The sequence below is a fragment of the Triticum urartu genome, chromosome 3 (assembly GCF_003073215.2).
Source record: "Triticum urartu cultivar G1812 chromosome 3, Tu2.1, whole genome shotgun sequence".
NCBI lineage: Eukaryota > Viridiplantae > Streptophyta > Magnoliopsida > Poales > Poaceae > Triticum > Triticum urartu.
The window spans coordinates 214,947,607-214,973,573 of NC_053024.1; positions in this window are offsets into that span (position 1 = coordinate 214,947,607).

The following is a 25,967-nucleotide window of genomic DNA, read 5'->3' on the forward strand; positions in this document are numbered from 1 at the left end:
TATAGAGACTTATATATACATTATAAAAACATCCCACGTGTTATTAACTTATAAAAGTAAATGTTTAACAGAAGTTGGGAAGGAAAATCCTGGTTGTTTTTGACTCACAGGCAAGGAAAATTCTGGTGATTACGTAAAAAAGCTTGCGAAGATTTTAATGACCAATGTAATAATAACGCGCTCATTTTTATTTTGAGCAATAACTCGCTAATTTGTTAATTTTATATACAAAAAATGTGCCGCTCCGGTTTATTTTTTGATATTAATTGCTCCTTCTAACCTAATATTATATATAGAACGATCCCAGCTAATTCATGTATTTCAAGAAAGTGCAAATGGGCTGGGATTTCTTAGAAAATATAAATGGGCCGCATTTGACGCGAAATTATTTATTCACCCAGCCCAGCAAATGGACAAAACATGGGTTGAATATATGCCACATTTTTGCAGGCTGACATGTGGGCCAATAGGTCGAAGCCTACTCAGGGTGTTGTCAACTTGGTCAACAAATGATTATGACATCCACAGCCATTGGATTTATATCCAATGGCCAGCATTCACCTTCAATCTCTCGTCTTCTTCCTCCAGCGTCGCCGGGACCGCCTGGTCCGGCCTCCGGCGGCTAGCGGCTCTGCTATCCCTCCACCCCTCCACACCTCTTGTTATTCTCCACCGACTGCAGCCCCACGCCGCACCAAAACCAGTTATAACCCTTCTCCTCGCCTCAATCTGCGACTCCACTGCCGCGTCTTCCCATCTCTGGGTCGTTCCCGTCCGGGGCCTCGCCGTCGTCCACCGCCTCGCTGCGCTCGATGCGGCGTGGTCAACAGTTGAGAGTCATCGGAAGAGGACTGTACATGGAGATCCTGACGGCTGGAACCCACGAGGTCCATGGTCGCACACAAGGAAAGTTCCTCCTTGTTAAGCTGAAAAATATGTTTCCTCCCCCTGACAGCTGGGACCCACCGGTTGTATCTTCGCACGGAATGAAGTGCCTCCTTGTTATGCGAATAAAATTATTCCTCCCATTGACAGCTGGTACCCGTCAGATTTGGTGGCTGACTTGTGGGCCTACTAAATGGACGTGTACGCAGGGCTTTGTCAACTTAATCAACAAATGATTCTAGCAGCTGGACCATTGGATGTTAATCCAACAGCCGCGATCCTTCTTCAACCTCTGTTCTTGCTCCTGTCTCCCGTGGGCGGCACCGCGGCAGTGCTGCCGCGCACCCGAACCAGTCAATTCCCACTCCTCTCCATATGCGACTCCACTGCCGCATCTTCCCCATCTTTGGGTCGTTCCAGTCTGGGGCCTCGCCGTCATCCACTAGCCTTGGTGCGCTTGCCACGGTGTGGTCAACGTGGTCAACAACCGAGAGTCATCAGAAGATGACTGTACGTGAGAGGCTGACGGTGGGGACGAACCACACCCATGAAGGCATGCATGCAACTGCATCCTTTTTACCCTGAAAAATAATGTTTTCTCCCCCTGACTGCTGGGACCCACCAGCTACATCTTTGCACGCAAGGAAGTGCATCCAAATTACGGGCAAAAAAATGATTCGCCCCCTGACTGCTAGGACCCACCAGCTACATCTTTGCACACAAGGAAGTGCGTCCATATCACAGGCAAAAAAACAATTCGCCCCCTGACTGCTGGGACCCACCAGCTACATCTTCGCATGCAAGGAAGTGCCTGACAGTCAAGACCCACCTGGTCAAAGCGTACGTAGCATTGTCATTCTGGTCGCGAACGTGTACGTACATACTGGTCGATCGGTCTGTCTACAGGCTGCAGCGATGAACCGTGGCCGCGCAAGGAAGGGCACGTGTCGTAGTGGAGGCATTCATGTGTCGTAGTAGAGGCTCCCACATAGCATGTACACTTACGTACAGCGGCCAGGGTGCAGGAAAGAAAATACGGCCACGTACATACATACGGGCGGGATCTCGAACGCCTACTCGCGCATACGTACGGTCAGGGCTCGTGTACATGGCTGGGTCGGAACGGAGAAACTGCATTGTCGTCGTGTTCATGGGGAGCCAACTGGCTGGGTCAGAACAGGATGCATCATCGTGTTCATCGGGAGCCAACCGGCTTGGACGGAATAGCCGATGGAAACGAGGCCTGACATACCGCAGAACGGAGGGAACGGCCTTGTGTTCGACCGGCCACTATGGAAACGGGATCCTGTTCATCGGGACGGGTCTGGCATACCGCAAAACGGAGGAAACGAACCTCCTACGATTGAAACAGGGTCTTGTTGATTGGGAGGGGTGTGGTGTACAGCAAAATGGAGGAAACGGACTTGTGTTGGAGCGCTACGGTCAAAACAGGGGTCCTGTTCATCGGGAGGGGTGTGGCATACCGCAAAACTGGACTCCACGGGATACTGTTCATCTCCACTGTCGACCTCCTCCCGCCTCCACGGGCTACTATTCATCCACCGTCGACCTCCTCCAGCCTCCACCTACGACTGTTCATCCACGGGCTCCTGTTCATCCAGCCTCTACCGGCTATTGTTCAACCAGCCCTCTCCACGGGCTCCTGTCCAACCACCCCTCCATGGGCTACTGTTCATCCAGCCCTCCACCGGCTACTGTTCAACCAGCCCTCCACCGGCTATTGTTCAACCAACCCTCCACGGGGTCCTGTTCATCCAGCCCTCCATGGGGTCCTGTTCATCCACCGGCTCGATCGATCGGGGTATTGTTCATCCAGCGGCAACGGCCTCTACTACCACGGGTTCCTGTTCATCCAACCCCGACCGGGAACTGTTCATCCAAACCCCCCAACAACGCTCACTGTTCAACTAGAGGCAGCATCGATCGGTTTCAGTTAGTAGCAGTAGCGAAGGAATCACTCGGGTTTAGTTAATAGCGAGGGATCGATCGACCGCTCGGTTTCAGTGTAACGCGTAGCCTGCAGTGTAATCGCTCGGGTTCAGTTAGAGCCCAACGCCTCGCTCGGGTTCAGTTAGAGCCCAACGCCTCGCACCCACCGTAACCGGGAACTCCCCGATATTTTCCGCTCCCTCGCTTCTACCACGGTTTTTTCCGTCATGGACGGCCCAAAGAATATCATGCAGCTGCGTCTTCGGCCCGCCCAGGACGAAAAGCCCATTTTTTTCATGATTTTTTGTCATAGAAGTAGGACCCCACCACATCTATGATGATACTAGGTTTTGTCACAATTATTGTCATAGAAGTGTCGTAAGTATGACATAAATTTTTTCATTCGGCCCAAAATGTCACGGATGTGTCTTTTTTTTGTAGTGCAAGTTGCATTCCACTCAAATCATCTTTCCACCAAATCCAAATCAGTGAGAGAGAGTTGAGTGTTGGGGAGACTATCATTTGAAGCACAAGAGTAAGGAGTTCATCATCAACACACCATCTATTACCTTTTGGAGAGTGGTGTCTCCTAGATTGGTTAGGCGTCACTTGGGAGCCTCCATCAAGATTGTGGAGTTGAACCAAGGTGTTTGTACGGGCAAGGAGATCGCCTACTTCGTGAAGATCTACCCTAGTGAGGCAAGTCCTTCATGGACAATGGTCATGGTGGGATAGACAAGGTTGCTTCTTCGTGGACCCTTCGTGGGTGGAGCCCTCCGTGGACTCGCGCAACCGTTACCCTTCGTGGGTTGAAGTCTCCATCAACGTGGATGTACGATAGCACCACCTATCGTAACCACGCCAAAAATCTCAGTGTCTACATTGCGTTTTCTCCCTCCAAACTCCTCCCTTTACCTTCATATGCAAATGTTTTACATTCTGCTATTATACTCTTAGACTTGCATGTGTACGTTTATTGCTTGACATGTGCTAAGTTGCTAAAATCTGCCAAGACTTAAAATTGGGAAAAGGGTAGATTTTTATTTGGTCAAGTAGTCTAATCACACCCCCTCTAGACATACTTTCGATCCTATAGTGGTCCCTGCGATCGAAGGTGATCGGACAAGCCGACCATGGGTTGAATTTTGGGGTGACAGGCTCTACGGCATAGACGTCCCTTAGTGCGCGCTTGCTCTTTGGGATATGTGTGACATATATCATGTTCAATGCTTTCACCTCAGGGGGGGGCTTCTTCTGTCCCCCTATGTTCGGAGGACGGGGCTCATCACCATCATCGCTTTGAGGCCCTTTCCCCTTGTGTTCGGTATTTAATTTACCGGTCTGTTTAAAAACCCAGCAGTTTCTGTTAGAGTGGTTCGTAGGCTTGTCGGGGGTGCCATGAATCCGGCAAGGCCTATCTAGTATTTTTCCCAAGTTGGATGGACCGTCACTATTTCCTTTGAATGTCTTCTTCCGCTGTCTGGGTTTGGAGCCACTGAATCCGGCGTTTACCGTCGTATCCTCAGTTTCTTCGTTGTTGTTCCGACTAGGGATGGCAATGGTTCAGGTTTGGGGCAGGTGGAGCTGGTCCAAATCCAACCCATGACCCATCTTCCTACTCTCTTCACATCAACCAAATTATCCATGGGCACAACTTGTGCCCATGCCCAAACCCGCTGGATACCCACATACCCATGGAGCTCCATGGGCATAGAAAATCAGCATGAAGCATTTCCAAAGATCAAATTAACTCATAATCATTCCCTCACAAATGATAACATAAGCTACATGCATAATTAGGCAACAAGTAATACGATGAGTCATTAAGTGTGACATACCAGAGGTTGATTCTGCAGCATATGGCTCATGGCACAAGTTGCATATTTCCTGCCTTTCTGATTGATTCGCTCTTTCTACTGTCACGACATATGGCCCCACAAGTCATACGGGTATCCATTGGATATCCATGGAGCACAAAATATAACCATGCCCAACCCGGCTATTCATGGGTATCCATATCCACGGACCCATGAGCAAAAATGTGCTCCATACCCTTGGCCAACCGGATCGGGTATCCATGGGTATCTAGATCCATGGATAAAATTGCCATCCCTAGTTCCGACGCTTGTTTTTGTTACGTCGTGGCATTCCATTGCCATCCCTGGCTTCAGAGGTGCCGGAGTCGCTGGTGCTATTTCTTCTACGAGCCAACCAACTATCTTCTCCTGCGCAAAAGCGGGTCATAAGTGCAGTAAGAGCTGCCATAGTTTTTGGCTTTTCCTCACCGAGGTGTCGGGCGAGACATTCATCATGGACGCTGTGTTTGAAGGCCGCTAAGGCTTCGGCATTTGGACATTCAACGATTTGATTCTTTTTAATTAAGAACCGAGTCCAGAGTTTGCGAGCTGACTCTCTAGGTTGCTGGACTATGTGACTGAGGTCGTCAGCGTCCGGTGGCTAGACATATGTGCCTTGAAAGTTATCTCGAAAAGAATCCTCCAAGTCCTCCCAACTACCAATGGAGTTTTCTAGGAGGCTTATTCAGCCAGTGTCGCGCTAGTCCTTTTAGTTTTAGGGGAAGGTATTCAATGGCGTGGAGATCATCGCCGCGAGCCATATGAATGTGGAGAAGAAAATCTTCAATCCATACGGCGGGATCTGTAGTTCCATCGTATGCCTCGATGCTTACGGGTTTAAACCCTTCTGGAAATTGGTGATGCATTACCTCATCGGTAAAGCACATGGGGTGTGCAGCGCCTCTATATCAAGCCACATCATGACGGAGTTCGGATGATGTCTGTATCTGGTTCTCGGCCTGAACTTGGTTATGATTGTCGCGCCAGGCTTGATGGCCGTCGTCTCGTGTCGGAGCGTGTCGCCTTGAATCGTAGATTGATCTGGTATGGCCGGCTTTGTTGTCCAAGTCCTGACGGAAGTTATATGTGTAAACCGGAGTCGATGCCTCTTTGCCTCTACAGCGGGGATAGGCTGGTATTCGGCATAATTAGCTGTTTTGTCCCATCCACGTGGTGGTCGGTCTGGTTCATCAGTATGGTGGTATCTTGATGGATTTGGCTCAAGGGACTTGTCGTCGAGTTGTGTATGTAGCATGCGTTTTGGGTAGCTCTTTGTTGGGCGCTCAAGGCCGTATTCTTCGGCGGCTAGGACCTTGGTCCATCTGTCGTTGAGCGTATCCTGTTTGGCTTGAAGCTGTTGTTGTTTCCTTTTTAGGCTCCTTGCAGCGGCGATAAGATGTCGATTGAAGCATTCTTCTTCGAGGGGTTCCTCTGGCAAGATGAAATTTTCGTTACCGAGGCTAACGTCCTCCTTGAAGGCCAGTAGATAATTATTATCTTCTGAATCCTCATGATCAGCAAGTTTGTCGGGGTTAGCTTGTCCCTCCTCCCACTCATCCTGCTCAAATGCAGGCTCAACGGGGTGGTTGGGGTCTTCGGCATCATCTGGGGTGTTGTTATCTCCGGTGCTAGTATTACTATCCTTTTCAAGACGAGATCATGAGCGACGCCACTAACGTCGGTGTTTAGGTGGCGCCTTGACGGGCTTGTCCTTAATCAGATCTTGAGTGCCATCGTCATCCTTCTTTTCGGGCATATCCACCATGTAAACCTCATAAGTAGAAGTGGCCATCCAATGCCTGGTGATAGGCGGGTTTTGGCCTGGTTCGGCTCCGCATCGTCGTCCATACCGTCGATGTCTTCGGAGGCGTAGTCTAGCATGTCGGTTAGGTCCTCGAGTGGCTATTAAGTGGGTGGTGGGTGGGACGCAAAATTCCCCGCTCTCAGCCCCTAGTTCAGGCTGGGCGTAGTTCGGAAGTGATGCTTCTGTGATGCTTCCGTGCTGGGCCTAGTAAACGCCACTTGACCGTGCTCAATGGATGCAGACCTCGAGAGTTCGGAGTTGGTCTCTAGAGATGGGTCCGGTTCCCCAATGATGAAAGAGTCATGTTTGATTCCAGACATGTTGACAGCATGGTCACCTCTGGGTCTCCGGTAGGGAGCTCCGTAGCAAGAGAGAGTCCGGCATGGCTTAACCTCCCGTTTTCAGACATAGTGGCCTGCCCTGGATCTAAGGCCAGGGCAGGAACGAGAGTCGATCCTTGAACGGAGTCTAATTGTGAATCCGATGGGCTTCCTTCATGTAGATGAGGAGCGACGACCGAGGCCGAGAACCCTTCGAAGATCAAATCTCCTCGGATATCAGCGATGTAATTTAGGCTTCCGAACCTGATCTGGTGACCAGGGGCGTTGCTGTCAAGCTGCTCAAGGTGACTAGTTAAATTGGCACGCAGAGAGAAGCCGCCAAACATGCAAAGTTGACCAGGGAGAAAGGTCTCCCCGGAAACAGCATCATCACTGATGACAAGATGAGCCATCGATCCTTCTGTTGACGACATAGCAAAACTCTCAATGAAAGCACCAATGTCGGTGTAAAAACCGGCCGATCTCAGGTAAGGGGTCCCGAACTATGCGCCTGAGGATCGAGGGTAACAAGGGACAAGTGGGACACGATGTTTACCCAAGTTCGGGCCCTCTTAATGGAGGTAAAACCCTACATCTTGCTTGATTATATTTGATGGGTATAGGGGTTACAAGAATTGATCTACCTCAAGATCATAATGGCTAAACCCTAGCTGTCTAGCCTATGAGAATTCTGATAGCCTCTATGGATGTTGGTGTCAAAACCGGCGGATCTCGGGTAGTGGGTCCCGAACTGTGCGTCTAAGGCGGATGGTAACAAGAAGCAGGGGACACGATGTTTTACCCAGGTTCGGGCCCTCTTGACGGAGGTAATACCCTACGTACTGCTTGATTGTTCTTGATGATATGACTATTACAAGAGTTGATCTACCACGAGATCGTAGAGGCTATACCCTAGAAGCTAGCCTATGGTATGATTGTATATTGTCCTACAGACTAAACCCTCCAGTTTATATAGACATCGGAGGGGGCTAGGGTTACACAAGGTCGGTTACAAGGGAGGAGATCTACATATCTGTATTGCCTAGCTTGCCTTCCACGCCAAGGAGAGTCCCATCCGGACACGGGACGAAGTCTTCAATCTTGTATCTTCATAGTCCAATAGTCCGGCCAAAGGATATAGTCTGGCTGTCCGGAGACCCCCTAATCCAGGACTCCCTCAGTAGCCCATGTACCAGGCTTCAATGACGATGAGTCTGGCACGCAGTATTGTCTTCGGCATTGTATGGCGGGGTCTTCCTCCGAATACTTCATAGAAGATTTTGAACACCAGGATAGTGTCCGGCTCTGCAAAACAAGTTACACATACCGCCATAGAGAGAATAATATTTCCACAAATCTAATCTGCCAACACATTTAGCAACATGACATTATGCCATGGCCCGGTCATTATTCGAACCGTTTTTCTCAACCAGCATTGCGCACATCGCTAGGCGGTTTTCTTGGCACGTCTTGTCGAAACAGAGATCGTGTCCCCCTTATCACAGGATTCTCATCAATACGGACACGGGTAACCCAACCGCGCCATCACTTACGACGCTTGGAGTATAAGAGGTTTTACCAGGCGAGGGGGAGGCGCATCGCCTCTTCCGCCGTTATAAAGGGACAAGAATTCACACTCTTCACCCATACCTTCTTCCCCACTCATTCCATTCTGCTCAGGCTCCAACGCGCAAGCATTCACCTCCTCCACCCACAAAAGGTTTTCCAAAGATGTCTGGATCCTGAGCAGGAGGCAAATGGATGGCCTCTACCGTCCGAGAGAAGGATATCAAAAAGCTTCGGGAGGCCGGGTATCTGGCCAAGAAAATCGGCCACCATCTCCCGACGGCGGGACAGATCGTCCCCACTCCGTAACCCCATGAGAGGGTTGCATTCCTCCCTCACTTTTTCCGCGGGCTAGGATTTCCCCTTCACCCATTCGTTTGCGGTATCATGTACTATTATGGATCGATCTTCACGATCTGTCCCCTAATTCCTTCCTCAAAATCTCGACATTTATTGTCGTATGCGAGGCTTTTCTCCGTGTTTCGCCAAACTTCGGTTTATGGCTGAAGGTCTTTAATGTGAAGCCCAAGGTGGTGAGCGGCAAGCACACTGAGTGCGGGGGCACTATGGTGAGCAAGATGCCAAACGGGAACCTTTAATGATTCTGTCAAGGAGGTGGCAACAATAGTGGTTTTACATCACTAAGCCAAGCGGTAAGGAACGGGCCGCTTCTCCCGAGTTTCGATCCGGCGCCCCTCTGCGGCTTACGTCCTGGGTCAAGAAAGGACTGGATTGGTCCTCGTCTGACAAACTGTCGGTGCTCCTGACGCGTGTTAAAGATATGGGAGATAAGAACACTGAACTCATCGACGTAGTCCAGGTGATGTTAGTCCACCGGATATTGCCTTGTCAACACCGGACATGCAATCTATGGGAGTTTGATCTGGTGTCGGGACCCCGATTCTAAGTCACACCGATCTAGCATGTAACACGTCATATCACTTTGCGGCCTCATGCACAGTATTCTCATGGGTGTCGCCTTACCTGGCCTGGGACCGTTTGCGCCTTTTGGCTCACGTATATGATAGTGCCGCTAGCATCCATATGACAGAGACCCCGAGCCGATATGACTAGTCGTGAACCCAAAGTGGCACTAACTTATGGGGACATGCATACATCAAACAACATCGAGCATGTCGGTCATCAGTGTGTGAATCTGGGTTGTAGCAACTGGGCTAACAAGACTCCGGAAATCTGGGCTGTAGCAGGCTAGCAGGACTCCAGAAATCACCGCGTGACATTTCCCCGAAGGGACAGACTCAGGAACGATGTGAATCACATGTCGGCCAGTCTAAGTGTTCCAGAGCAATAGTGCTGGGCTATCAGGACTCCGGTGAACCGGGCTATAGCGGACTACCATGGCTTAGTGGAAGCACCAGACTACATTTCCCCATAAGAGAGGCTACCAAGGATAGGCAACTAGGTTGTCGGATCCCACACATAGAAATACACGTCACACGTACGCATAACATGCAAGTATGTGCTATAAAACATGGCATCACAACATAACTCAAACTCATATAGATAAAGGCCCAGAAGAGCCACATAGCATTAAATACAAACATGGGTCACATGACCCATCATTCCGAGCATACAAGCAATGGAAGCATTACATGTCTGAGTACAGATATCTACAAATGAAAAAGGCTGAGAAGCCTGACTATCTACAAGTCCCTCCCAAGGGTACAAGATCGTAGCTGGGGTAGCAAGCTAATCGTTGAAGTCCAAGCGGAACTACTAGTGAGACAGATGTCTCATCTGCAAAACATAAGTAAAGAAAACGTGAGTACAAAGGTACTAAGCAAGACTTACATCAGATCCTATCATACATGCATTAGTATCAAGGAGGCAATGTGGGGTTCAGTTGCAACAAGCCAACTTTGACTCAGTGCCTATCCTATTCTATGACTACGAGTAAGTCCTTTGAGGTACCAAAGTGCACACGAGTCCACTAATCAACACATCAATACTCTACTATGGATTCATTCCCGTCTCCTTACGAGAAGTCCATCCATAGCACTCACACTTGTCTTCAGCATTTTAGAGTATCCATTTCAAGTTGTCTATGTACCATGTAAGCATCCAAGAAGTCCATAACCGCGGACCCGGCTATTCGAATAGATCATGAAAACCCTACAGGGGTGTACTTCTTCACACACGCTCTCACCACTTATCATCGTTTACACGACGTGTACTCGGCAACCTTCAAGCGGAAGCCTAGCGAGGGTGTCGGCCAGGACCTAACTAACCACACAAGTCTCTCATCCAGGTTTATCGCCTATTCGGGTTCCATCCGCAAGGACATCCGGCCGGGGTGTTGCTCACGGCCCCAAACGATGTGAGCATGGTTCCCAAGCCCACCATCCGGGTCCCACTTGGTACACCGTGCCACCGTGCCTAGTCTGTCCCAAGCCCACCTGGTCGGGTGCCACTTGGTAGACTACTAACACTACCTACAAAAACCAGAAACTATTTGCAACTCCTGGACAGAGATCAAGTCAGTTAATAAGTCGAGAGAGCTTGGAGCGCCCGGAGCCCAATGTGTGGGGGTAGCTAGTCATTGGACAACTTACACAGAACTCAGTTCTTAAGGACGGTCCCAATGAGACAACCCACCATGTACTCCTACATGGCCTCTCACCGCTACCTTTACCAAATCGTGTTCACACACTTAACTCTCAACATGAGAACATAGCACTGCACTCCAATTCATTCCCAATGAATCAGACCTGACATACTCTAAGAAATAGCAGGCAATGCATGGTAGGAACACAACATGGCTCAATCAACTCCTACACATGCTAGTGGGTTTCAACTATTTACTGTGGCAACGACATGTCATGCAGAGGAATGGGTTCAACTACCACATCATAAAGTAGCAGTTGAATCGTTGTTGTCCTAATGCGATAAAAGAGAGCAGGAGCGAGAGAGTATGATTGTATCGGGATGAACAAGGGGGTTTGCTTGCCTGGTAGATCAACAGTAGAGCACTGCTCTTCAGACAGGTATTCTGGATCGGTCTCCGGAGCAGGACCTATCGAGAAGGAACAGTGTCGGCAATTAATACACAAGCATATGCAACAATATGATGCATGAACATGGCATGCAGATGTGATGTTGTTTGAGCTAATGCAACTAGCAGTCATTTGGTTGAAGTCCATTTGAACCAAAGGTTCAAATGCATCTCCAAAATAAGCTCTTATAAATGCCATTCATGTGTTTTGACCTATACAGAAGGTATAAGTTGTTTCTTCATGCATGAAAATTGTACAGATGTATAGATTGCATTTTTCTGATAATTTTTCATATATAAATTATTTCAATCTGAGCTACGGTTGAATTTCTATGAATTTTTGAAGTTTAGCTAATTTTATGGAATTTCCAAAATAGAAATAATCCAGAAAATCATTTATTGCGTCAGCACTGCGTCATGCCTGCATCAGCAGGTCAACAGCGCTGACCAGGTCAAACCTGACGTGTGGGGTCCACACGTCAGTGACTCAGTTAGTTAACAAGGTTTTTTTTACTAATCTAACTACAATTAGTGGCGCTGGGGCTCACTGTTAGTGTCTCAAGGTTAACTAAGTGGTGATTAGCTTAAGCTAATCACCTAGCAGGTCGGGCCCGCTCGTCGGGCCGACGAGGTTAACGCCGGCGACCTCTGGACGCGGTGACGTCCGCGTTACAGGACACGGGGGCGGCGACTAAGGGCACCGGGTGTAGCTCGGGTTCTCGCGCATCCAGCGGAGTAGATAGGAGGTGCTGGGATGACCGGAGCTCACCGGAGCGAAGTTCAGGGCGGCGGCCGGCGCGCGGGTTTGGGCAGGATTGAGCTACGGGGCACGGCAGGGGCTGCAGAGTGCCTCTATGGCCTCCTGGCGTCACCAGGAGCAGGGTGACGCACTTGGTTTGGGCGGAAGCGGGCCAGAACGACAACGGCGACATGGACAGCGGTGAGGTGCTCGCGAGCGTGGTGGTTGAGCTAGCTAGACGGGGCAAACGAGAACGGGGAGGAGGGGAAAATGAAGTAGATCTCACGGCGGATCCAGCGGAGGCGTCAACGAGCTCGGGGAAGCACTGGTGCGGCCAGAGCGTCATTGCGATCTCGGGCAGCCGGTGACGAAGACGATGGCGATGGCGGTGCTCCAGGGCCTCCCGAGGCGCATGGCTTGGCTTCAAGGAAGAGGAAGACGGTGCAGAGCTCTTGGGCACATTGGAGGAGCGAGGCCGTGGCGGTGGGCGTGGTAATGGCGAACGGCGGCGACGGCAGCGCTCGGGGTTCGCGGGAGAGAGCAAGGGAGAGGAGGGGAGGCCACAAGAGAGAGAGAGAGAGGTGCGGGGCGGCACGTGGCGTCGTCCAGGCGACGGGGGGGGGGGGGGGGGGGGGGGGGGGGGGCGGGGGGGGGGGGGGGGGGGGGGGTGAGGCAGACAGGCAGGAGGTGGCCGGATGCGTGCGTGCATGCGCGCCGCGGGCACACGTCCCTGTCCTCCTGGCATAGTGGAGACGACGACTGGCACTAGCTAGTCGGCTGGGTCGGCCTGTTGGCCACTGGGACAGGCCAAGCTGCACAGGGAGGTAAGTGCAGGTGGGTTTTCTCCCCTTTTTGTTTCCTTTTCTATTTTTTTACATTTGTTTGATTTAAAAACAATACCAAACAAATATATCTACTTATGCCAATTTTTGTAGGAGCTAGTGGTATTATTCCAGAGCTCCTCGTCAACTAGCATAATTTTTGGACATATATAAAATATATAACATATATATATCCAATGCAAATAAGTATTGCATTAATTCCAAATGGCCAAAATAAATATTTATGAGCTCCTGAAAATATTTGTTTGAATTTTACCTCTGACCAATATTTTCAGAGAGCAACATGAACATTTTCTTGGACCTTTTTGGAGCAATATTTATCTGGGTTATTTCTAGAAATGATTTCTGAGGGTTTAACAAATCCCCATTTCAAATTTAAATGAAATTTAAACATGATGCACAGATGACTAGCTAGTCTAGGTCATACCAGAACTAGGGATGTGAAAACTCTCCCCCACTCGAGAGAATCTTGTCCCGAGATTCAGGAGTCGGCCGAAAGAAAGTGGGGTACTCAAGTCAAAGACGATCTTCATGCTCCCAAGTAGCTTCTCTCTCGGAATGATCAGACCACTGAACCTTGAGAAACTTGATGTTATGATGTCGAGTGACACGCTCTTCTTGATCCTGAATGCGAACAGGGTACTCTCGATATGTGATGTTATCTTGGAGATCAAGCGTTTCGTGGTCCACTCCGCGAATGGGATCCGAGAAGCAACGCCTGAGTTGAGAGATGTGGAAGACATCATGAACTCGAGAAAGATGTGGGGGTAGTTCCAACTGGTAGGCAACCTCTCCTCGTTTAGCGAGAATGCGAAAAGGACCAATGTAACAAGGAGCCAACTTTGGTAGGGGGTCCCGAACTGTGCGTCTAGGCGGATGGTAACAGGAGGCAGGGGACACAATGTTTTACCCAGGTTCGGGCCCTCTTGATGGAGGTAAAACCCTACGTCGTGCTTGATTAATATTGATGATATGGGTAGTACAAGAGTAGATCTACCACGAGATCAAGGAGGCTAAACCCTAGAAGCTAGCCTATGGTATGATTGTTGTTCGTCCTACGGACTAAAACCCTCCGGTTTATATAGACACCGGAGAGGGCTAGGGTTACACAGAGTCGGTTACAATGGTAGGAGATCTACATATCCGTATCGCCAAGCTTGCCTTCCACGCCAAGGAAAGTCCCTTCCGGACACGGGACGAAGTCTTCAATCTTGTATCTTCATAGTCCAGGAGTCCGGCCGAAGGTATAGTCCGGCTATCCGGACACCCCCTAATCCAGGACTCCCTCAGTAGCCCCTGAACCAGGCTTCAATGACGACGAGTCTGGCGCGCATATTGTCTTCGGCATTGCAAGGCGGGTTCCGCCTCCAAGTACTTCATAGAAGATTTTGAACACAAAGGTAGTGTCCGGCTCTGCAAAATAAGTTTCCACATATTGCCATAGAGTGAATAATATTTACCCAAATCTAATCTGCTGACGTATTCCGTAGCGTGACATCACACCACGGCCAAGTCTTTATTCGAATCATTTTACTGTCCCACCTCAGCGCGTTTAGCGAGGTGGTTTCCTTGGCACGTCTTGTCAAAGCAGAGATCGTGTCTCCTTATTCCGAGATTCTCATCAATACGGGTGTGGGTAACCCAACCGCGCCATTGATTATGGCGCTTGGGAGATAAGCGAGTTTTACCAGGCTAGTGGGGGCGCATAGTCGCGTCCACCCATATAAGGGGATAAGGATCCACCTTTTCATCCACGCCTTCTTCCTCCTTTGCCTATCCATTTCCGCGCACTCGAGCTCCAGCGCCCAAGTCCGCACACCCCACCTCAACCTTCTCCAGCCATGTCCGGAGCAGGAGGCAAGTGGATGGTCTCCTCCGTGACGGAGGGACTCATCAAAAAACTGAGGAAGGCCGGATACTTGTCTAACGACATTGCGCACCGGCTTCCCGAAGAGGGGCAGCTCATCCCCACCCCTAGGCCCCATGAGAGGGTGGTGTTCCTTCCCCATTTCCTTCGCGGACTGGGCTTCCCTCTCCACCCATTTGTCCGGGGGCTCATGTTCTACTATGGCCTGGATTTCCACGATCTGGCCCCGAACTTTGTCCTCAACATCTCGGCGTTTATTGTCATGTGCGAGGCTTTCCTCCACATCCGCCCCCATTTCGGCCTATGGCTCAAGACTTTCAATGTCAAGCCAAAGGTGGTGTGTGGCACCCAGGCGGAGTGCGGAGGCACCATGGTCGGCAAGATGCCCAACGTCTTATTGCTCGAGGGCTCCTTCGTGGAGACCCTAAAGGGGTGGCAATCGGGGTGGTTTTACATCACCGAGCCGTGCGACCCTGAATGGGTCGCAGCCCCTGAGTTCCGATCCGGACCCCCTATGCGGCTCACCTCCTGGAAAGAGACGGGCCTGTCGTGTGGTAAAAAAGGAGAGCTGATCGGACTCCAAACATGCGTCCAAACCCTGGTGGACAAGAAGCTCAAACTGGTCAACGTAGTCCAGGTTATGCTCATCCGCCGGATCCTCCCGTGTCAACAATGGGCTTTCAACCTGTGGGAGTTCGACCCGGTGTGACACCAAACTCTGAGCAGGCTCTTCGACACGATGTACGAAGATGCCTGGAAGGTGCTTTTCAAGGGCGCTGAGGCCCCCGCATCCGCTACCGAGGATCACGGATTCAGCACGCAGCGTCACGCTCGTGGGGTAAGCTGTTTTTACCTTTTACAGGGTATTAGTTTTTCATGGTTTGACTCCATGCGGGATCTAAGCTCCCTTACCTTTGACAGGACTGGCAGGAGACGTCCGGACAGATCAACTGTCCGGCTCCTTTGCCCGAAGGCCCAGCGGACGCTCGCTTGGCGAAGCTGTTGGTTCCGACACCCTATGTGGTGCCGGAGAAGAAGGCCAAGAAGAAGGCCACGAGGACTCAAAAGAGTGCCCGGCGCCAGGAGGTGTCGGATTCATCATCTGATGACTCCAAGGCGCACTCCTCCCATGAAGACGAGGAGGAGGAAGAAGAGACCTCTCCCCCTCCAGCGGGGGGAGGGAAGAAAAGGAAGGCCGCCCCAACTAGGGAGGCCGAAGAGTCCAAGAAGGGGAAGACCCCTCCTCCGGACCACTCCACCAACGCCGACAACGGCGAAGAGGAGTGGCCGCACAAGGCCAAGCCCCTGGCGAGATCGTAAGTATTCGGATACTAGAGTGATTCATAGTATTCCCCCATTGCACAGCTTTTCCTTACGTCGAACATGTCTATGCAGTCCGCCCAAGGCCGGGCTTGACGAGTCATCGAGCGGCTCCCTGGATTCGTCGGATGTGAATTCGCTTCCGGCGGCTACCTCCCCCCACCCTACGGACGACGCCGAGGTGGCTTCCCAACAGGTTCCAAGCCAGGAGGAGGTGGTCGTGGAGGCGCCGCAAGGCGACCTCCCGGACTCCAGGCGTGAAGGGGATAGAACCCCCAAGGGCTCTATGTCCGGCTTTGAGCCGGACACCGCGCCGGAACCTTGAACGGTTCTGGACTCCTGTAGGCAGCCTCCTTCCAAGAGGAGCAAGCCGACTGAGCCGGTGACCTCCGTCCAACCGGAGGCACCAGACAATTTGCTGGAGGTGCTTAACGGCGCCTCCATCGACGAGGAGCACCGCACTATTATGAGTGCGGTGATCCAGAAGGTTCAGTCCGCCAAGAGCGGACTGACTGAAGCCTGTGCCAGCCTTCTAACAGGCTTTGAGGTAAGTAAAGAATATGTAAAAATATTACCGCATAGACAGTACCCCCTGATGCTCTATTCGACGTTCAGAAAGAAAAGCCGAATAGAGGATCTAATACCATTCGCAGGAGTCTAACAAAAGTAACTCAATATGCGTATGCAGGCTTCGCTGCTAGCATCCGCCGCACTGACTGCGGAGGTGGGCACGCTGAAGCAGAACCTCGAGCGGTCCGAGCAAGAGCTCGGCCTAGCCAAGCAGCAGCTCGAGGAGAAGGAAGGTAAGAAATACCTTATTTAAATATGTGAAAGGTGCAATTGCAAAAACTGATAGGATTAACGTGGCTATTGTAGGGGCCACAACTGAGGTGGCGACCCTTAAGCAAGCGCTGGCCGAGGCTGAGAAGAGGGTGGCCACGGAGCGCACCGAGCGGGAGAAGCATGAGACGCAGATTGGCGAGGTGCGGCAAGAGCTCCAGGCTCTCATGAAAAAACATGAGAGTTTGGAGCTTGACTCAAAGACACGAGAGTCTGAGCTCGCGGCGGCCATTGAAGATGCCAAGTCTGCCAAGGCCGAAGCCCAAAAGGCCCTCCAGGAGGTTGAGGCAATAAAAAAGATAGCAGCGGGTAAGGCATTCTTTATGCAAAGCAAGCACGTAAAAGTGAATTACTTGTTACTTACCCGAATCCAGAGCTCTCCAGGAGCATTCACAGACTTGCCCCGTAGCGTGTTGGATGCTGCCGCCTTCTACCGAGCCGAGGAGGGAAGTTCGACGGAGAAGGTGTCCTGGTCTCAGTATGCTGAGGCCGAACACCCGGTGCCCTTAAGCGACCACCTGAAACAGCTGGTCGAGCTCCATAAGGTGGACGAACAGGCCATGAAGGGCCTCATAGTTCGGCTGTGGCCTGGAGAGGCCATGCCTGGGAGCTACTTCGGGCTGGTGAGGCGGCTGGTGGAGGCCTGTCCAAGGCTCGAAGTCATCAAGCGCTCCGTATGCATCGAGGGTGCCCGTAGGGTGCTTGCCCATGTGAAGGTGCACTGGGGCAAGCTGGATGCTGAGAAGCTTGTGAAGGACGGCCCACCGCCGGGCAAGGAGCATCGCAAGCCCGAGATGTATTATGAGGGCGTTCTGAAGGGTGCCCGCCTTATGGCGGATGAATGTTCTAGGGATGTAATTTTTGAGTAAACTCGCTCATTTTGTCCTGTGCGCTGAAAACTTGTTCATGTGCGCTAAGCAATGCTTTTTGAATTTAAAATATTACCTTCTGTGCGGCCATTTATCAAATTTGAGAGATGGCGAGTCGTCGGCTTCTGTCCCCATGCCACGAGTGCTGGGGTGTTCGGGATAAACATGAGCGCTCTTTTCCCCATTTTTGGGTCCTTCGAGGGAGGCGCTCAACACAACGAACAAGGCAATCAGACTATAAGGCTTGAACACTCTCACTTAGCCATAGAATTCTATAATTTTAAATTTCGGCGAAGCCCCTAGTGTTCGGAAGACCGAGTTTGGGGCGCTATCCACGCCTAGGCCGGACAAAGCCGACTCCTCGCTCTAAGCGGCATAAGTCTTTAGGGACTCGAAAACCTCTCGAACAGCGACCAGCTCTTGCCTCATCATGACGGTCAGTTTTAGCTTTCTCTACTGAGGTGCTTAGCCCAGCTCAACTGGGGCACAATCGCAGTAGTTCTCCTAGTGCTACCTTAGCCGATATAACGGAACGTAAGGTACCAAAACATAGGAGCCGGGCAAACCCAACTATTGACCCAAGACATGATTCGGAGCCGATGCATATAATGCTATAAGTTCGGGGTGCCGCATTTCTGAAAGTGTTCGGACTTCTCACACCGTATTGTAGGGAACTTAAGCCCCTGGCATATTGGCCGTACCAAAGTGTACAGGTGCAACATGTCATTAATGAACATATATTCGTAAAAAAGGAGTAATGCAATAATAGACGGAAGCTATGCATTGTTTATTTAAAAAGGCTGCGATCAAAGCAGAATGATACAAATAGTGCAATAAGCAAAAGATGGGACTATTTAACATGTCCTTTCCAGGGGCGAGCTGCGGAATGGTATGTGAAACAGGTATACTGCTCGTTATAGAGACCACCTTAGAGTTCCGTAGTGCGGCGTAGCTTTCTGCTTCCCTGGTTGTATCGTTTGTGCGGTAATTGTACTGCCGGACAAGCCTTCCGAAGAATGGAGTCCTGAAAATAAGAGAAAATTAAGAAATCGGCAGCCCCTAGTGCGGTTTAAGCCGTGTTTCGGGCGTGCCGTGATGGTGCCCCTCCCCCTGTGCCCATGGTATTTCCAGAGCGTAGTTATGTACGCGCAATACTGGTTTCGCAAGTTCGTGAGGGCTGGGGTTGGGGCCGCATTGCTATGCTTGCTCAGAACGTGCCAGGCGGTCTTGTTGTAGGTTACTCCGGGCGTGCTTGACGGTGTCCAAACGTTTAATGGCCGGACTGGAGAATTGCCCTGAGAGGCTGCTTTGTACTTCTGCTACGATAGCCGCCGTATGCTCCTCCGTTCGGAGAGAGCGTTCGGTGTTTCCATTGACCATGATGACTCCTCGAGGGCCTGGCATCTTGAGCTTGAGGTATGCGTAGTGCGGCACCGCATTGAACTTGGCAAATGTGGTTCGCCCGAGCAGTGCATGATAGCCACTGCGGAACGGGACTATGTCGAAGATTAACTCCTCGCTTCGGAAATTATCCAGAGATCCGAAGACCACTTCAAGTGTAACTAAGCCTGTACAGTTGGCCTCTACACCTGGTATGATGCCTTTAAAGGTCGTTTTAGTGGGTTTAATCCTCGAGAGATCGATGCCCATTTTCCGCACTGTATCCTGGTAAAGCAGGTTCAGGCTGCTGCCGCCATCCATAAGGACTCTAGTGAGGTGAAATCCATCAATAATTGGGTCTAGAACCAATGCGGCGAATCCGCCATGATGGGTGCTAGTGGGGTGGTCCCTTCGATCAAAAGTGATCGGGCAGGAAGACCATGGGTTGAACTTTGGGGCGACTGGCTCCATCGCGTATACGTCCCTTAGCGCACGCTTCCGCTCCCTCTTGGGGACGTGGGTTGCGTATATCATGTTTACCGTCCGCACTTGTGGGGGAAAACCTTTCTGTCCACTGTTGTTCGACGGCCGGGGCTCCTCCTCGTCATCACTATGCAGCCCCTTGTCTCTGCTTTCGGCATTTAACCTTCCTGCCTGCTTGAACACCCAACAATCTCTGTTCGTGTGATTGGCTGGTTTTTCGGGGGTGCCATGTATCTAGCATGAGCAGTCGAGTATTCGGTCCAAACTGGACGGGCCCGGAGTATTTCTTTTGAATGGCTTTTTCCGCTGACCGGGTTTAGAGCCTCTGAATCCGGCATTAACTGTCGTATCCTCAACATTGTCGCCGTTAATGCGGCGCTTTTGCTTGTTGCGACGCGACCTGCCACTGTTGTGCATGGTATCAGAATTACCAGGGCTCTTGGTCATGTTATTGCTGCGAGCTAGCCAGTTGTCTTCTCCCGCGCAAAAGCGGCTCATAAGTGTCGTGAGGGCTGCCATAGATTTCGGCTTTTCCTGTCCTAGGTGCTGTGCAAGCCACTCGTAGCGGATGTTATGCTTGAAGGCTGCTAGGGCCTCTGCGTTCGGACAGTCGACGATTTGATTTTTCTTGGTTAGGAACCGTGTCTAGAATTGTCAGGCCGATTCCTCTGGCTGCTGAATTATGTGGCTAAGGTCATCGGCGTCTGGTGGTCGCACATAAGTGCCCTGGAAATTGTCGAGGAATGTGGCTTCCAGGTCCTCCCAACAACCAATTGATTCTGCTGGCAAGCTATTAAGCCAATGCCGAGCTGGTCCTTTAAGCTTGAGTGGGAGGTATTTGATGGCGTGTAAGTCATCACCGTGGGCCATGTGGATATGAAGGAGATAGTCCTCGATCCATACCGCAGGATCTGTTGTGCCATCATATGATTCGATGTTCACGGGTTTGAAACCCTCAGGGATTTGATGATCCATTACTTCATCTGTGAAGCATAGTGGGTGTGTGGCGCCTCTGTATTGGGCTATATCATGACGCAGCTCAAACGAGCTTTGTCTACTGTGTTCGGCCAGGCCGGATTGACTGTATCCGGAGTGACGATTACCGTCTTGTGCCGTGGGGCACCCACGCGATCCATAGATCGATCTTGTTTGCCTTGCCTTGTCCTCCAATATATCTCGCAGGTCTGGCGCATTTTCCCATGCCTTGGTATTTTTTGAGCGGCGCCGGGTTGCGGCTTGAGTGGAGGGCCGAGAGGCCTCTCTGTCGCGGCCACAGGGTGGCGGGTCGGCCACATCATGCGCTAGTGATGTAGGTTTAGGTGCTTCCTCCTCTAATTGGGGTAGCAACCTGCGCTTTGGGTAGCTTTTGGAGGGGCGTTCGAGTTCATACTCTTCGGCCGCAAGGACTTCAGTCCATCTGTTGGCTAGCAAATCTTGATCAGCTCTAAGCTGTTGTTGTTTTTTCTTGAGGCTGTTCGCCATGGACATAAGCCTGCGTTTGGAACGCTCTTGTTCGACGGGATCCTCCGGCATGACAAGTTCGTCGTTGTCGAGGCTTGCCTCGTCTTCGGAGGGAGGCATATAATTATCGTCCTCGACCTCTCTGTCTGCCGCTCTCTCATGAGGGCTGGCTTCTCCATACTCCTATGTTGAATCTTGCTGGAGGTGGTTGTCTTTGGCTCTGTCCGGGGTGTTATTATCTCCCGTGCCGGAATCACCGTTTTTGCTTTGGCGGGATTTAGAGCGGCGCCGCTGATGCCGACGCTTAGGCTGCTTCTTGGAGGGGTCATCCTCCGCTGTTCCATCACCATTGCCTTCTTTTAGGGTGTCCACCATGTATATATCATACGACGAGGTGGCTTTCTAGTGCCCTATAGGCGCTGGTTCTTGATCGTCTCCTGCATCGGCGTCCATACCGTCGATGTCTTCGGAGTCGAAGTCGAGCATGTCGGTTAAATCATCGACAGTGGCTATGAAGTGGGTGGTGGGTGGGCTTTGAATTTCTTCATCATCCGCATCCCAACCTCGTTGACCATAGTCCGGCCAGGGCTCTCCTGATAAAGAGAGAGACTTTAGTGAATTCAGAATATCGCCGAAGGGCGAGTGCTGAAAGATGTCTGCGGCGGTGAACTCCATGATCGGCGCCCAATCGGGTTCGATCGGTAGGGGCGCGGAGGGCTCGGAGTCTGGAGAGGAGTCCGGCTCCTTGGAGTCATGGGCTTCGCAGAGAATAGGGCTGGTGTTCGGCTCTATCACCGTAGAGATTGCAGCCCCCGAGGCGGTGTCCAACCACCCATCCTCGATTGGCGCAGTTGGCTCCGAATTAAGGATCAAAGCTAATGCGGGTGCGGCCTCCAGGGCACTGTTCGGCGATAGAGCTAGATCATGCCCATCATGATAGTGCGGCATGCTCGGCTGCGGCTCGAATCCGTCGAAGATCAAGTCTCCGCGGAGGTCCGCTGTGTAGTTTAAACTTCCAAATCTGACCTGACGGCCAAGGGCGTAGCTTTCGATCTGCTCCAGATGGCCAAGCGAATTGGCCCGTAGTGCAAAGCCGCCGAATACAAAGATTTGTCCGGGGAGAAAGGTCTCACCCTGGATTGCATCGCTGTTAATGATCGGAGAAGCCATCGGGCCTAAAAGTGACGACACGGAGGAACTCTCAATGAAAGCACCAATGTCGGTGTCAAAACCGGTGGATCTCGGGTAGGGGTCCCGAACTGTGCGTCTAGGAGGATGGTAATAGGAGGTAGGGGACACAATGTTTTACCCAGGTTTGGGCCCTCTTGATGGAGGTAAAACCCTACGTCCTGCTTGATTAATATTGATGATATGGGTAGTACAAGAGTAGATCTACCACGAGATCAAGGAGGCTAAACCCTAGAAGCTAGCCTATGGTATGATTGTTGTTCGTCCTATGGACTAAAACCCTCCGGTTTATATAGACACCGGAGAGGGCTAGGGTTACACAGAGTCGGTTACAATGGTAGGAGATCTACATACCCGTATCGCCAAGCTTGCCTTCCACGCCAAGGAAAGTCCCTTCCGGACACGGGACGAAGTCTTCAATCTTGTATCTTCATAGTCCAGGAGTCCGGCCGAAGTTATAGTCCGGCTATCCGGACACCCCCTAATCCAGGACTCCCTCACTCGATATGTGAGTTTATCTTGGAGATCAAGCGTTTCGTGGTCCACTCCGTGAATGGGATCCGAGAAGCAACACCTGAGTTGAGAGACGTGGAAGACATCATGATCTCGAGAAAGATGTGGGGGTAGTTCCAACTGGTAGGCAACCTCTCCTCGTTTAGCGAGAATGTAACGAGGAGCCAACTTGCCCTTGATACCGAAACGATGGGTACCCTTCAAAGGGGTAACCCGAAGGTAAGCTTTGTCGCCAACTTCATAAGCCACTTCCTTATGACGATGTTCATACTGGCTCTTTTGATGAGATTGGTCTGTTTTCAAATTCTCACGAATGATGCGAACTTGCTCTTCTGCCTCCTGGATCATGTCCGGTCCAAAGAAGTTTATTTCACCAGTTTCTGACCAGTTCAAAGGTGTTTGACATCTTCGTCCATACAGAATCTCAAAAGGAGCTTCCCTGAGACTGGATTGGTAGCTATTGTTATAAGCAAACTCGGCGAAAGGAAGACACTTCTCCCAATCCATACTGAATAAGATAACGCAAGCTCTAAGCATGTCTTCAAGAATTTGGTTGAGCCTTTCCACCTGACCACTTGATTGAGGGTGGAAAGCGGTACTGAAGGAAAGATGGGTGCCCATGGCAGTTTGGAAACTCTCCCAGAAATAAGAAGTGAAAAGACTACCACGGTCTGAATTGATCTTTAGTGGAACACCATGAAGTGAAACTATTCGAGAAATATATAAGTCAGCGAGCTGACTAGCGGTGATATTCTCTCAAACAGGTAGGAAGTGAGCCACTTTGGAAAGAGGATCAATGACTATGAAGATAGCATTATTCTCTCTCTTGGTCCTGGGAAAGCCGGTGATGAAGTCCATACCAACTTTATCCCATTTCCACCCAGGAATAGCTAAAGGCTGAAGGGTGCCAGCAGGTCTCTAATGTTCTGCCTTAACGCGACGACAAACGTCACAGTTAGCAATGAACTCAACGATTTCTCTCTTCATCCTAGTCCACCAGAACCTCTAGCGTAGATCCTGATACATATTAGTACTACCGGGATGAATCATGAGAGGAGATTCATGAGCCTCCTTAAGGATCAGTTGTCGCAGATGTTGATTCTTGGGAACCACCAAGTGGTTCTCAAAGAAAACGACACCTCGATCATCCATAGAGAAACAACCAACAACCCCTTATTAATGTTTCTCTTGATGCGGGAAATTCCCGTATCCTGCTTCTGAGCAAAGATGATCTGATCCACAAGGGTAGGTTTCGCCACCAAGGTAGAAAGGAATCCGTGGGGAGCAATGTGAAGGTTGAGCTTACATAATTCCTCATGGAGAAGTGGTTGGCCCTGTTTTAACATGAGATTGTTGCAATAGGACTTACGACTTAGTGCATCAGCCATGACATTAGCCTTGCCTAGGGTGTAGGTAATCCCTAAGTCATAATCTGAGATCAAGTCCAACCAACGTCTTTGCCTAAGGTTCAAATCTGGTTGGGTGAAGATATACTTGAGACTCTAGTGATCGGTGTAAAACTCGCAACGCTTACCAAGAAGGTAATGTTGCCATGTCTTAAGTGCATAGACTACGGCTGCAAGCTCTAGATCATGTGTTGGATAATTCTCCTCATGTGGATGCAATGGTTGAGATGCATAGGCAATCACATGACGATCCTGCATAAGAATGCAACCTAGTCCCTGTCGTGAGGCATCATAGTAGATAACAAAGTCCTTAGTGAAATCCGATGGCACAAGTATGGGAGCAGAAGTCAGGCGTCTTTTCAGTTCCTGAAAACTGTGCTCACACTGTGGGGACCACTCAAACTTTTTATCCTTCTTGAGAAGTTCCGTGAGAGGTTTGGCCACTTTAAAGAAGTTTTCAATGAAGCGGCGACAATAACTGGCTAGACCAAGGAAACTCCTAACTTGTTTAACTGTTTCAAGTGGAGACCAATCAAGGACGGCCTGAACTCTCTCGGGATTGACAGCAATGCCCTTACCAGAGATCATGTGGCCTAGGTAGGTCACTTCTGGCAACCAAAATTCGCACTTGGAGAACTTGGCATAAAGGCGGTGCTCTCTGAGCTTCTCTAACACAAGTATAAGATGTTCGGCATGCTCTCCCTTGTTCTTCGAGTAAATAAGAATGTCATCAAGGTAAACCACGACGAACTTATCTAAGTACTCCATGAAGATCGAGTTCATCAAGCGGGAGAATGTAGCTGGAGCATTGGTTAGACCAAAGGACATGGCGGTGTACTCGTACTGGCCATAACGAGTGACAAAAGCCGTCTTAGGAATGTCCCCATTTCTGATCTTGATTTATTGGTAGCCAAACCTCAAATCCATCTTGGAAAAGACTGAGGATCTAGCGAGCTGATCATAGAGATCGTTGATCCCGGGGAGCGGATATTTGTTCTTTATTGTGACCAAATTAACGGGACGATAATCGACAACCATATGGTCCGTACCATCCTTCTTCTTGACAAGAGGACGGGGCAAGCCCAAGGAGAAGAACTAGGATGGATGAAACCCTTTTGCAAGGACTCATCAAGTTGTTTCTTAAGCTCAGCTAGCTCTAAGGGTGCCATCTTGTAAGGTCTCCTAGAAATTGGGGTGGTTCTGGGGATAAGATCTATGACAAACTCTACATCTCTGTCAGGTGGAATACCTAGCAGTTCCTCAGGAAAGACATCCAGAAAGTCATAGACTACCGGGATATCCTCAAGGTCTAGAAGAGGGCTGGCATTAAGAGAATAGAGCTGACGCTTTGCAACTCTAATGGAGACAGTGACTATATTGCCAGATGGATGTACCTGTAGACTTGAGGGCTATAAGTGATGCAAGGAATACAAGTCTGTCAACAAGGATTTCATTACCATGGCTTACACTAGAAGTTTGCCATTTGGATCCAGGAGTTTGAATGACTAGTGGAGAGGGCATATCACAAAATGAAATGTTGTGCAAGCTAGCATAGCTTTCAGAAATGAAGGAGTGAGATGCTCCAGTATCGAACAGAACCGATGCTGGATGGCAGTTGACAAGGAGTGTACCAAGAACGACATCTGGGTCATCATGAGTGTCTTT